We start from the raw sequence: 12,413 nt of genomic DNA, 5'->3' as shown, positions 1-12,413 counted from the left end.
GTGAAAACGTACATATCTGAAACCACAAAACATATCTGTTGCTTCCCAGCAATCTAGACATCTCTTAGTGCTATTGAGAGCCCTCCTTTAGAATCCATCCAGTTTCTACTGAATGACAAAGCACAGAACTGTCATGCAAATGATTTCGTAGCATCTAAATATTTTTCCATTAGTTTTCAAACAGCACTTTCTAATGTCTCTCATTCTGGGAATCTCATTGCCCAGAAGAGAAATAGGGAAGCAGATGAAACAAAGTCAAACCTTACAACTTTGACTTGAATCTTACAGTACGGATAAATACTAACAGCATTCCCAGAAAGTATAAACTCAGCAAAAAGTAGTGACAGCATTATTCAAAAGATCAGTCTGCCTTGGGGCTATTTACTGTACTCAGGCTGGACTTGCATTAAGGGTTACTCTTTCAGCAATTAGTTAACAGAGACTTCACGCCAGCAGTGATTACCATTGCAGCTGTATTTTATATTCTCACATACAATGCCCATTATTTGTCTTCTTGATAGGCAGCGTGCACTGTTTTAACTTCTGTAAAGAAGACACCCTAAATAGCTCTAATGCAACACATCAAGTTACAGAGAGAAATAGTGAAAATTCACTGCCCTGCCCTTGAGCCCAGTCCTAATCAAACTCTGCTTTTGTTGAAAACTGTCATTCATCCTTCAGAAATTCATCATCATCAATTCAACACCAGAAATTCATAATTTCTGACTAAATTAAAAACACCTAGAAAAACTGTAATACAGCATGTACAAAGTGTTTACAGCCTTAGTCGTGAAAATTCTTTGGCACAAATGACTTAACACAATTATGCAGTATAAATTCGCATATGTTAAACTACTTGAAGCTTCCGAACCAAACCTCAAAAGATTATTTTCATTCCCAATGTTTCAGTAAACAGATAAAAATAAGGGATTATAAAAATGCTAACTATGTTATTCAAGGCTGTAGAAAAGAAGATGTGTGCAACTGTAGCAGTTACATTCTAGCTATTCGGTATATGCCCGGTGCAATCCAACCAAACACTTCTGGCTACTTAATTTAATGGTAATGGCATTGGTAAATTGTTTATCCTGCAGCATAAAATCTTAGTTCCTGCTGGCACTCAACCAAATGAAACAGTTAAAGAAAGAATTTCAGACAAATACTAAGGATAAAGTGTTGAGGGTGAAGATTGGGAGCCATTCAGTGTAGAGCAGAAGATGCTGTGATGAAGATGAGTTGAAGAGGGATCACTAGAATACTGTAAAACAGAACTCAGAATTCCTGATTTTTCAAGGTTATTCTGTGATTAAACTCACCAATAAAATTTGGTGTGTAAATTCTGCTGATGTAGCACAGTTGGACATGGATTTTTTTGTGTTTGTTTACTTTTAACAAAATCTAAGGGACCATGCTAAAGCTGTACATTAAAAGAACATTAATTATGCAAGCTTAAGAACTCAGAAGGAAGGAAATCTTAAGATTAATACTGAACACTCTTTAATTTGTCCTCTCTATGTTGGTGGAGTAAAGAAATATATTTTCTCTCTTGCTATTAGCAAAGAGCTCTTTACCTCATTCCATGCATATAAAAGGCAGCATTCATTGAAGCAATGTTACTCAATATGTAATTTTCATTATGATTTAATGGGTCGGATATTCAGCACTGATTTATTATGAGAAATTATTTGATGGCTGCATACTTTCATTGGGTATAAAACTAATTTCTTTCCAGCTCCTCTTATCACAGAACATCAGTGAATGATTTTCTGTTTTTAGCTTTCCTATGGAGGTAAGAAGACCCTAACAGTCTGCTACCACAGATAAGGAATGAAACTATACAGAAACTAGTGTTTTAAAATTATCAGTTAATTTCAGAAGGTCAATTTGATACGTCTAAATAGCCTCCCCTGTCTTTCCTCTAAGAGCGCCACATTTATTCGGATCACCACTTCAAACAACCTCTGTTCATTTATGAATATTTGTAAAAATTGTTTCGCAGTTCTGAAAAGTCACAACACACACATTTGGCTCTTAGAATGAGGAAAACTGTAAAGGCTGTGTTAAGCTAATTGCCTAGACTCACACTAACATTTCTACTGGAGAAACTTGGATAGAATAAGCATTCTTGGATAGAATAAGCAATATTCAACTGCTTATATCCCAAGACCAGCCTTCTCTTCATAAGGCTCCCCCACCTCATTCACTGTCTGTAACAAATGAGGCCAAGGTCTAAGAGACAATAGCCCCTAGCAGTACAACCTTAATTCATTTCCAGAGCAGGGCCATAACATTATGCGAATGCAGAAGGCTCTTAAAGGAAAAAAATAACATAAGATTGATTACTCAATTAAAGATTTTCATAAAACCTTATATACAAAACAGAACAAAGAACGTACAGATGATATAGCAATGTTAATATTAGTTTAGTGTGCTGTATAATTTTTCAGGCAGCCATATGTAGTTTTTCATTATTGGATTACGAAGTTCAGCAATTAAGTATGCTGCTATTTCAATCATTCTTCTGCTGATTTCAAAGTTATTTCATTCCCTTCTAAATTCCCGTAGACCATAAGTGTTAGAAACAAATCATCCCCTCCCTAACCTTAACTATTAGGATATTGATTTCACAGTTTGTCTTAGTAATTGGGAAAAGTATAGCATGTAATTGTCATTGTATCCCTTATTAATTACTTCATAGGGGGTATTTAAAGTGCTGTAAGAATAACCATGGGTTTTGAAGTCAAAATAGATTATTGCTACTATTAGTTTGACTCAGCTTGCTAACTGAATACCTAAAGCATGATATAAAAACAGCTAACAAGCTCTCCAACAGAGAGAAATAATTTCAATTCTTAAACGAGTATGTTTACTTCATTAAAATGTATTCCTCTAACTGACAAACAGACAAACAACAAATTGATCGAGGACACTTTCTGGAAAAAAAAAAAAAAAAAAAAGGTTTACAACCTTATTGCAAATAAAACAAAAATCTAAATGGTACTTTTAAATCCAAAATGGAGCACCAATATGGCTTTTAGCTGGGAAAAAAAAAAAATCCATGGCTAGAATAGAACTAATTTATATGACTCCCTGTGTCACATAGGCTTATTTATTTTAATGTAAAAGTGCCAAGCCATTCAGTTCCACATTTACATGGACGTTACACCTTACTACTTCACAAACACTGCCCAAAGAACAGATACTGCAGTATACTGATACATCTAAGATGATAATTGTAGCTACTTCCTAGATCAGAAACAGAGAATCAATTACTTTATGTCTGCAATCCAGTAAGTATTTATTTATTTATTTTGCTGTAGATCTATCGCCAGGTTAGCTTGAATGAAGAACAACTGATCATTGCATAAATGCAATCTCCTATTAAATATTCAGTTGAACCATTATCTAACTTCTATTTGTAATACCATAACTGATTCCACTGGATAAAGAATATGTATTGGGACTGGTGTTGCAGGAGAACTTTTATTTCATTTTAATAATTTTTATTTTTTTAAATTATTTTAAAAGAATATGTAAAAAAAAAAGTATATATATCTCAAGGTCTTAATATTTAAAAGTTACGTTATTGTGTGCTGTAAATACATTTAATGAAAATGTTGTGCTAATTTCTAATGCTACGGAAGTCCAGAAATAAAAGGATACAAAAAGCATTGCTTGATTTGGTAAAGCTAGACACCAACTTAACTGTGTAAAAAACAGATTTTCAAGTTATTTTAATACATTTAAGTGTCTATAGCATTTGGGGGTGCTGTGAGCTGACAAAAACATGATTTTTAATCTCTAGATTTCATGCATCGCTATAAATGGTTTGTTAGCATAACAACAAAAGTGGAAAAACTGGTTACAATTTAACATCAGTTCAATGCATCACAGACCTGAGCTACTAAAGGGGACGTAGGGATAGAAACAGTCATTGGTGTCCACCAGTTGTGTTGCACTGAAATTGTCCTTTACTATCACCACTTCAATTCAAAACGTTTAATCTTTCTCAATAAAGAGACAATATGTATATGTATTGGTACAGTAAGTAACTGCATTCTCCCAACTCAAACATTTGAAGCAATCGCTATTACTGTGCATGTTTGTTCTCATCTGCAGCAGTTCTCTCACAAGGTGTCACAAAGAGAATGAGAACCCACCATGCAACCTATTAAAACCACATAATAAGGCATTGATTTCACATAATTGTAAGGATTTGATTAAAAAGCAGAATTTAGTAGTAAGGATTTAATTAAAAAGCAGAATTTAGTAGTAAGGATTTGATTAAAAAGCAGAATTTAGTAGCTTAGTTTTCCTTAGACTCGCTGTGTAATTACATGAGACATACGCTTATTTCCCTTTCTCTGACCTTCTGAGGTGCCTCCTGGAGGTAAGCCCTGGACTCCACTGGCTCTCTACATCAATTACAGAGCGAGCCAGAGACATTGGATAAGACCAGATGGTGAAGGCAACTTTGGTCAAAGAAGTTGAGACAAACACTTCCAAGTTACGACATCTCAAAAGCCTATTAACAGCAGTCACACATCAAAAAAGAAAGAGATGTCATTTGAAAAATACTGAATGGGTTTTACTTTAAAACAAATTCATAGCACAACAGATGAGTGAGACTGCTTATGGAAACCTCAGGTGGTAAGGCTGCTGCCCACTTTATCTTTACTGGTTTTAAGGGAATAATAACTGCCTGGTAGTCCCTTCAGAGAAGCTTCAGAGAAGAGCTGAAGCTGACAAGCCCTCTTTTATGAAGATACATTCATTGTCCTTTGATCTTTGCTACTATTCAGTTTTAAACAGAATCTTGGCATCAGTGAGCTGACAAACAATTTTGAAGCCTCCTAAAAGCCTCTACGCCTGTATTGTTGTATGTAAAAGAGAAGAGGAATATAGACAGGACACGTGCATTGGATGAAAGGAGTTAGTCAAGAAATAAAAAAAGGAGAAAAAAAAACAACACAAAGCAACCAAGATGTTTGGCTTGTCTGATCAGTGGGGCAATAACAACCCCTGCAGTCTCTGCTGACGGAAAGCAGGACTCAAGCAGAGCAAGTCACGTTTCCAAATCCCAGAGAACAGGAAGACAGCCACATCAAAAGATAATAAATATGGGGAATAAAGGCTTGAAAAGCTATTGTCAATAAGGAAGCATTACTTGGAAAACAGACAAATAGGAAAGATTTTTCTGACATTAAAGAGGAAAACCTCCAAAATTCACAAGTTTGAATGAAGATTTGGAAAACTCAGGGCCAGGAAAACCAACATCTAGGATGAAGAACTTATAGAATGCTCAGCATAAGAAATGGAAATGAAAAGTAACAAAGAGGACAAAAGAAGTAGCAAATAGACCTACCTCTTTGAGCTCAAAAAGAACTGAGTTCAGACTGAAACCTGATTTTGAAATAATCTTTAAGATAGCACAGAGACAAGATTAGGACTAAGACCTCATCAAGGTTACCAAAAGCCCTTTTAACACTTCTCATTCCTTACTTCAGTGGGAGGACCTATGATATTCTCCAAAGCAGCTCCCCAGAGCAGTAAGAGACTTTCAGTTAGTATCTCTCTCCTGCATTCTTTGAGACAGCATAAAGATACCAAGCTACAGATGACTACAAAGCCAGCAGCAAATTTTAGCAACTGCACAGTGTAGTAATCACCTAGACTGACAGTAATCCAATCTTAAGATGAGTTCAGTGAAATGCAATTCTGAAGGTACATTTTAAACTTTGCTAAATGAAACTTTCATCCATTTCTCTTTTACAAAAGAAAAATGACAGGTTGACCATACTTTTGATACAGAAAGATAGAAATTCCTCAAGCATACACTAAGTGGTTATATGTATATTTTACTTCAGCTGATGGACCAATTGAACAATTTGAAGTGCTTGATCTTTTGTCAGGTACAATACATCTGTTAGATTGAATTGTGAGTGTAGGTAAGTGAAATGAACGGTACAAAGGTTGTCTGTAAGTGTTCTCTGCACAGCACTATCATTGATGCTACATTAAAGACATTTTAAATACCTCTCTCCACCTTAGCAGAATATGCACTTGCTGCATAGTAAAAGTCTTCTCAATCATGCCTGGAGTTCTTAACTGCCAGAGAATGTTAGTTCATAGGAGGTAGTAGGGCAATTTTAGTAACTGTGAGAATGATGCACATCTTCAGATGGAACAGGGAAAATTTTCTGCATAAATTACCTTGTTTACAAAATTTATCATATTGACCTATACTGCATCTTTATGTCAGCTACAGATGAAAGAATCAGGAAAAAAAAAAAAAAAAATCAGTGAACAGGATCTTGACAGTAACACTACAATTACTCTATGAAAACTTTTTTTTTTTTTTTTTTTTTTTTACCCTCCAGACACTTGATCTGTCTTACAATTTTGTAGAAAGTACCCTAAATGCTGATAATCTAAATCAATAAACCATGCACAAGATACCATAATATTTCAAAGTCAGTATTAAAAATAAGCCAATTTTGGAAAGAAGTAATTGACCTACAGTATTATCTAAAGGAATTTTCAATCATGGGGGAGGAAATTTTACTCAAAGTTTGACAGCAATTAACTCTTCCCAAGAATGTGTAATGACTGGAATAGAAGTGCTAAAATTAAGGAGAAAAATCAATAGAAGCAATCTTTTATAAAAGGTCCTGATAAACCACTTAATAAATACAGAAAGACTGTTGCCAGTAGAATTCCACAAGCAGTGCCCAGGGAGATGTCTAATATAACCTGAAAACTGGTAGCCAACTGAGCTGATTGCAAAGATGAAAACACTCCTCTCCTTTTCATGGCTTGGTGCAAGACATATTAAAGATAAGGTATGGGCTGTCCTGTTCCCTGTGCTGGGGCACTGTTTGCTAGTGCTGCCACCCTTCCAAACACAGGAGGAGTGGCACAACATTCAGAGTGTGGGGGTGTGCCAAAAGATCTTAGTGTGAGGCTGACCCCAATATTAGGGCTTGCACTTAAATGTGATGGCCCAAGGTTAATAATCTCTGCTGCTAATCAGAGTTCTGACAGAGAACAGTTTTGGCAGGAGTCTCATTACATCAGGCTAAATCCCAGTTCATGTCTCATATTTCCTGAATCTAACAATGCTACAAAAACACAATAATTTGATGGGAAAGAAAATTAAGCATTTTCTCCTTTGTTGTTGTTAGGTACATAGGAATAATTTATGCAAGCGATGTGGCTTCAAATTAGTATCATTATAGTTCCTTAGCAATAGTTCCCTCAGTTACCTTTACAAAAAAAAAAAGTAATGAAACTTTCAAATTATAGTTTTCAGGTATTTGCATTCTTCTCAAGTTAGTGGCAGGGCTGGTAATCAGTAATTAGTTGGATGCACTCAAACTTGTACAAGCAAAAGTTTAGTTTCAGATTTTTCTGCTTTAATGTACCTCAAACATTGTTAATCCAGCACTGTCACGCCAGCAGTTTTAGACAATGGCTTCTTTTTAGTCCAGAATGGGGATCAGCCCAGGGGAACTCTCTTAAGTCGAGAGATGAAAAAAAAAAAGGCCTATGAACTATTGCATGAGCTTATGGCAAAACGCCCCTCAAAGAAGATGTGAACTCTTCCACTAAATAAACACTTCCACACTTCCCAAAAACATTTTTTTTCAAGCATTCAATACTCTGCTGGTTATTTATTACTTTAAAAAAGCCTTAGAAACACAACTGTCTATTAAGATCACAATCATTCAAGAAGAACAAGTATCAAAACTGGAAAATACAGAAAATCATTCCATTTGTTTTTTTCATAAGAATTTTCAAAGTTCAAGAGAATAAAATAACCTCAAAAGAAATGCAGTAGTATCTAATAATGGCCACCAGGTAGTCTTAGGTATAGTTATAAAAGCATATCAATTTTAACCTTTACTAGCAACAGCAGGAAAAAAATACAGAACAACTGTTTACAAACAGGTGGAAACTACCACTGTTACTTCTCCTACAGTGGTTGTACTTGGCCTTCTGTTTCTTGCCCATCCCTAGGAATTTTGCCTTAAGTTTTGTTCATTTTCTAAACTTCCCACAAATAGCTTTCTTGAGCATTTTTATATATAACAGAAGATGAGCTCAGACAAATAAGCTTCAATGTAGCAAGAAAGATTCTAACTGAATGCAACACTAGAGTTTAAAATGGATTTGGAAGTACTTGAATTTCTTGATTGGATTTGACTGATTAAGGAGATAGTGTCCTTGAGCATTACTGTGACAACACCAGCGAAAGCAAATTAGAAGGAACATTGTTATTCTCCTGTTAAAATCTGTATAATTTTGGCTTCTGTGCTGTAGTACTAGGTAATATTGACAACAGAAGAACATATTGACAATTCTAAAAGTAAAGACAAATCATAGAAACAAATATGAGACAAGAATACTTATTCAGATCTGAGCATACAGACTAGCACTTCTGTTCTAAAATCTGTAACCGTAATTTAAAGAGTTTATGTTTTAAGTAGACATTTCTTCCTTCTATCTAAATATCAGCCTGGTGCCATGCAAATAATTATAATTTCTCAATTTGTGAATGATTATTTAATTGCTGGAGCAATCTGAAAATAGTAGGAGCTTTGTTTCAAGTTCATTAACTCTACAGGATAGCAAATGAAAGGCCTTTTCCCATGATTGCTTTTGCATATACTGCTATCATGACTATAGGTAGAAGGATCTATATATTAAGAAAGTAATGGAATGCACTGACTGAGCAAAATTTCCGTGGTTTCCTGATCACTCTAACATTCATTTGTAAGCACCTTTAACATTCCAAATAATTTTCATATTGAAAGAAATTAATACAAGACATTTTGCAGAAAAAATAATTGTTCATTGTTAATATTCACAGTATATTCATGCTCATAGTTTGTTTTGTTGCTTGCTTGTGTTTTTTTTTTGTTTTTGTTTTTTTAAATATAAACGGCTGATGTATTAAAGATTATTTGTGGGTGAGCTAACAAACAAAAAAAAAACAAGAACTTGATTAAAAAGATCTCCACTTCAGCGGATATTTTTCTAAGGGAGTAGGATTGCTTTGGAAACGCACACACACTTGAAACTTGGTTTCATATGAAGGGTATAATTCCCAAGACACTCAGTCCAATCTGTATAAACTCACTTCAGAAACTTATCCCAGCAAGGAACCAGTGCGAATAAGCAACCCAAAGAGAAAGTCCTCATTGCTTCATATTCCTAAAACTCAGCAGATAGAGTTAAGCAGAAACCACTTTTTCAAGTAGTGGAAATCAGTTGATTACCTCAGTTGTTATAAGACAGGCAATAAAATGATACGTAGGTAAATTCCATGAAACTAAACTGTTCTTGGCTAAAATTATATTAATATTCTTTTAAATTTATGTTAAGTTTTAATTCAATTGACTCTTGTAGAAACATAAAAACTCATGCATATTTGTATCTATGCCCTGTGGAAAAAAATAGTGCCTGAAGTTAAAACCACTTTTTTTTCGTTTATAGTAATTATGCATGAACATAAAATATATTATAAACTATCGATACGCACACTGAGAAATAAGACTGAAATACGGAAAGATAAATCCAACTGCCAGAAGACCACATTGTTCCATAAAACGTGTCAAACTTTCAAGGTACCCATTTCAGCCTCCAAATCCACTGTTCTGCACGTACCAGATGGAGTGAAGGATCATTCCTTAAAAGAAAAGCTCCAAGTCCACTTTTGGATGAAAGCAATTATCGAAGCATACACGTTAAGCCTACTTCTGCTTTCGAGCTACCTTTCTTCTAAACATGCAGGGTATGGACCGACTGATGGAACCTCAGCTTTGAAGGAAATATCTGGATGTCTGTTTGGAATGTTATTTGACAATTATTGGAGCTACTTGACAGTGAAAGAGTTCTTTCCTGATGAGCAGGCACAACAGCCTTAACTGCTGCTCGCATATCTACTGGAAATTACTCTCATAGACTTGATTGTATCCTATATTCATACATGGATTCTCTGGACAAACACAGTGGAATTTGTTGTCAAATGAATGCGAAATTAATTCTAATTCTCTAGATAATCCTGTTTAAATGCACAACTACTGCCTATAAATTTCTAGGTAAACCTGATACCTAGAGTACAAAAGAGATATGGACATACTGGAGAGAGCCCAGCAAAAATGGTTAAGGGATTAGAGCACCTGACATACAAGAAGAGGCTGAGAGAGCTGGAAGCATTAAACTTGGAGAAGAGACAGCTTAGGGGAGATCTTATTAATGTGTATAAATACCTGAGAGAGGTAAAGAGAAGAAAAGATGCCAAGAATCAGACTCTTCTCAGTGCTGTACGGTTAAAGGGCATGAGGAAATGTGCAAAGAGAATTATGGGCAATTCCACTTAAGCATAAGCAAAAACATTTTTACTGTAAATATGATTGAACACTGGAACTGAGGTTGTGAAGTTTCCATCCTCAGCAATATTCAAAATCCAGTGTACACAGCCCTGAGCAACCTGCTCTAGCTGACCTTGCTATGATCAATGAGGTTGGACTTTCCATCTTTAGAGGTCCCTTCCAACCTCAAATATTCTGTGTTTCTATGATACTGTAAAAACAAGACATTGCAGGTGGCTACGACAAGCAGTGGAGCAGGAAATAGGGAAATGTATATGCACAAGTTTTAGCTAGTAAGCAGCTGCGATTACCAAGAGAGTTTCTTCTTTCTCCAAACTGCTGGCAATTTATGCCTTCCTGCCTTTTTCTCATTCCACCTCTTGTTAATATATTTTATGAACAGTGTCATAGGTCACATTTGCCAACTAAAACTCTCAGTCTTGTTACTTGGTATCTTTATATTGCTTTCTGTCTTCTCTACTTAGATTTTAAACATTTGGGACAGACAAACTCAAAACTTTTTGTGTATGAGATCTCTTTCAAATGACGCAACTGAAATTACTATTCATATTCTGGGGAGGTAAGGGGGGGAAACGAGGTACTTTCCATTTCTGCAAGAAGCTGATATTTGAAAGGAAAGAGACATTTAAGGTGGTGTTTTTTTTTTTTTTTTTTTTAAATACTAGAGAGATGAGGCTGAAAAGAACTCAAAAATACTTTGGCGCTTTTCATGCTTTAGAATAGAAACAGCTTAAAAATTCGTTTTCCTTAGTAATTAGTTACACAGTTTAAAAAAATGCAAAAAAAATTTACAAACAAGAACAGCTTTTGCAGATTTTTCCTAGTTAGGTTCTACTCCTCAGTTAAAAGTCCTCCTACACACAGACTGAGTGCCATGTATCTTACACTGATTTGGGATTTTAACATTTCATTTCTAAAAACATATCTAAGAAGATATAAACAATTCATACAGTATGCATTTTTCCATCAGGGACTATAAAATACACGTTTTACCTTCAATATAATAGGATCGGCTCATTAGGCTCATATTCTGTAAACAGCTTGGAAATGTATACCAAACAAGTCAGTGAAAATTCATCCCCAGAAGCAGATGGTGAGAATAGCAAAGCTAAGCAAAGAGACGCTTAATTGCACATTCTATCCAACTAAGCAAAACGGTAGTATTCTATATTCACACACGTTTACTTTAGAAAGGAAACCAATGCTTCAACACGCAGGTTGAGGCAGGGAAGGGCACTTTTGTGTCATTCATCAGGCCAATGACTACTTGGAGAATTGCCACCAATTAAGCAGTATTCGTGTACAGCTGGCACCAACTTCACAGAGCTGCATGCTATGTAAAATTTCATGGCTTGTTGTCTTGCCAAAAGCAACACATCTAATGCTTTTTTTCTGTTAAATTAAAAATCAACAAGAGATTTAAAGATGGCCTTTTACAAGTAGACAATTCAATTTACTGTAATACAGTTCTCATTTAGGATGAGCCAAATTAAAAATGCCCACAAAAAGTGTGAGAAAAACTTATTACTGTAAAGTTTTAAAATTTTACCTATTTTATCTACCTCAGTAATAATCAAAATGGAGAGAAGAGCAAAAATCTTTGTCACAGAGAAAAAATGAATACTGACAACAGAACATTGTATTTCATCCATGAAAACAACTGTACAGTGACTGTAATAATCTGTACTTCACCCTTTTCCTGAATGTGTGATCATCTATTGCATGTTACAGCAATATATTTTTTTGCTTTAACTGATGATTTCATTGATGTAATTTAATATTTAATATGAATAAATTAGATATCTACAAAAAATAAGGAGGACAGTTAAGACCTGGTACTGTGTATGTCCCGAACACAGTATTTTCCCTATTTCCTTACTTTTGCTAAAATTTTGATGTAAGAAATTAAAATAATAATACAATAGTAATGCATAATAATAAGTAATTATCATCATCCTTTCCTATAGGACAGGAGTCAGAGAAGCTTCAAGGAATTAAAAGGTACAGTTTTCAGAG

General features: G+C 34.9%; 1 protein-coding gene across 5 annotated transcripts in view; it reads right to left on the bottom strand.

Annotated features, from left to right (window-relative positions):
• Positions 1 to 12,413, bottom strand: part of SIPA1L2 (signal induced proliferation associated 1 like 2) — a 140,606-nt gene that overhangs the window by 42,016 nt on the left and 86,177 nt on the right. The gene's annotated exons all lie outside the window — the stretch shown is intronic.

This window comes from Aythya ferina (assembly GCF_964211825.1).
Source record: "Aythya ferina genome assembly, chromosome: 3".
Lineage (NCBI taxonomy): Eukaryota > Metazoa > Chordata > Aves > Anseriformes > Anatidae > Aythya > Aythya ferina.
This window is presented reverse-complemented; position numbering and strand designations above follow the sequence as displayed.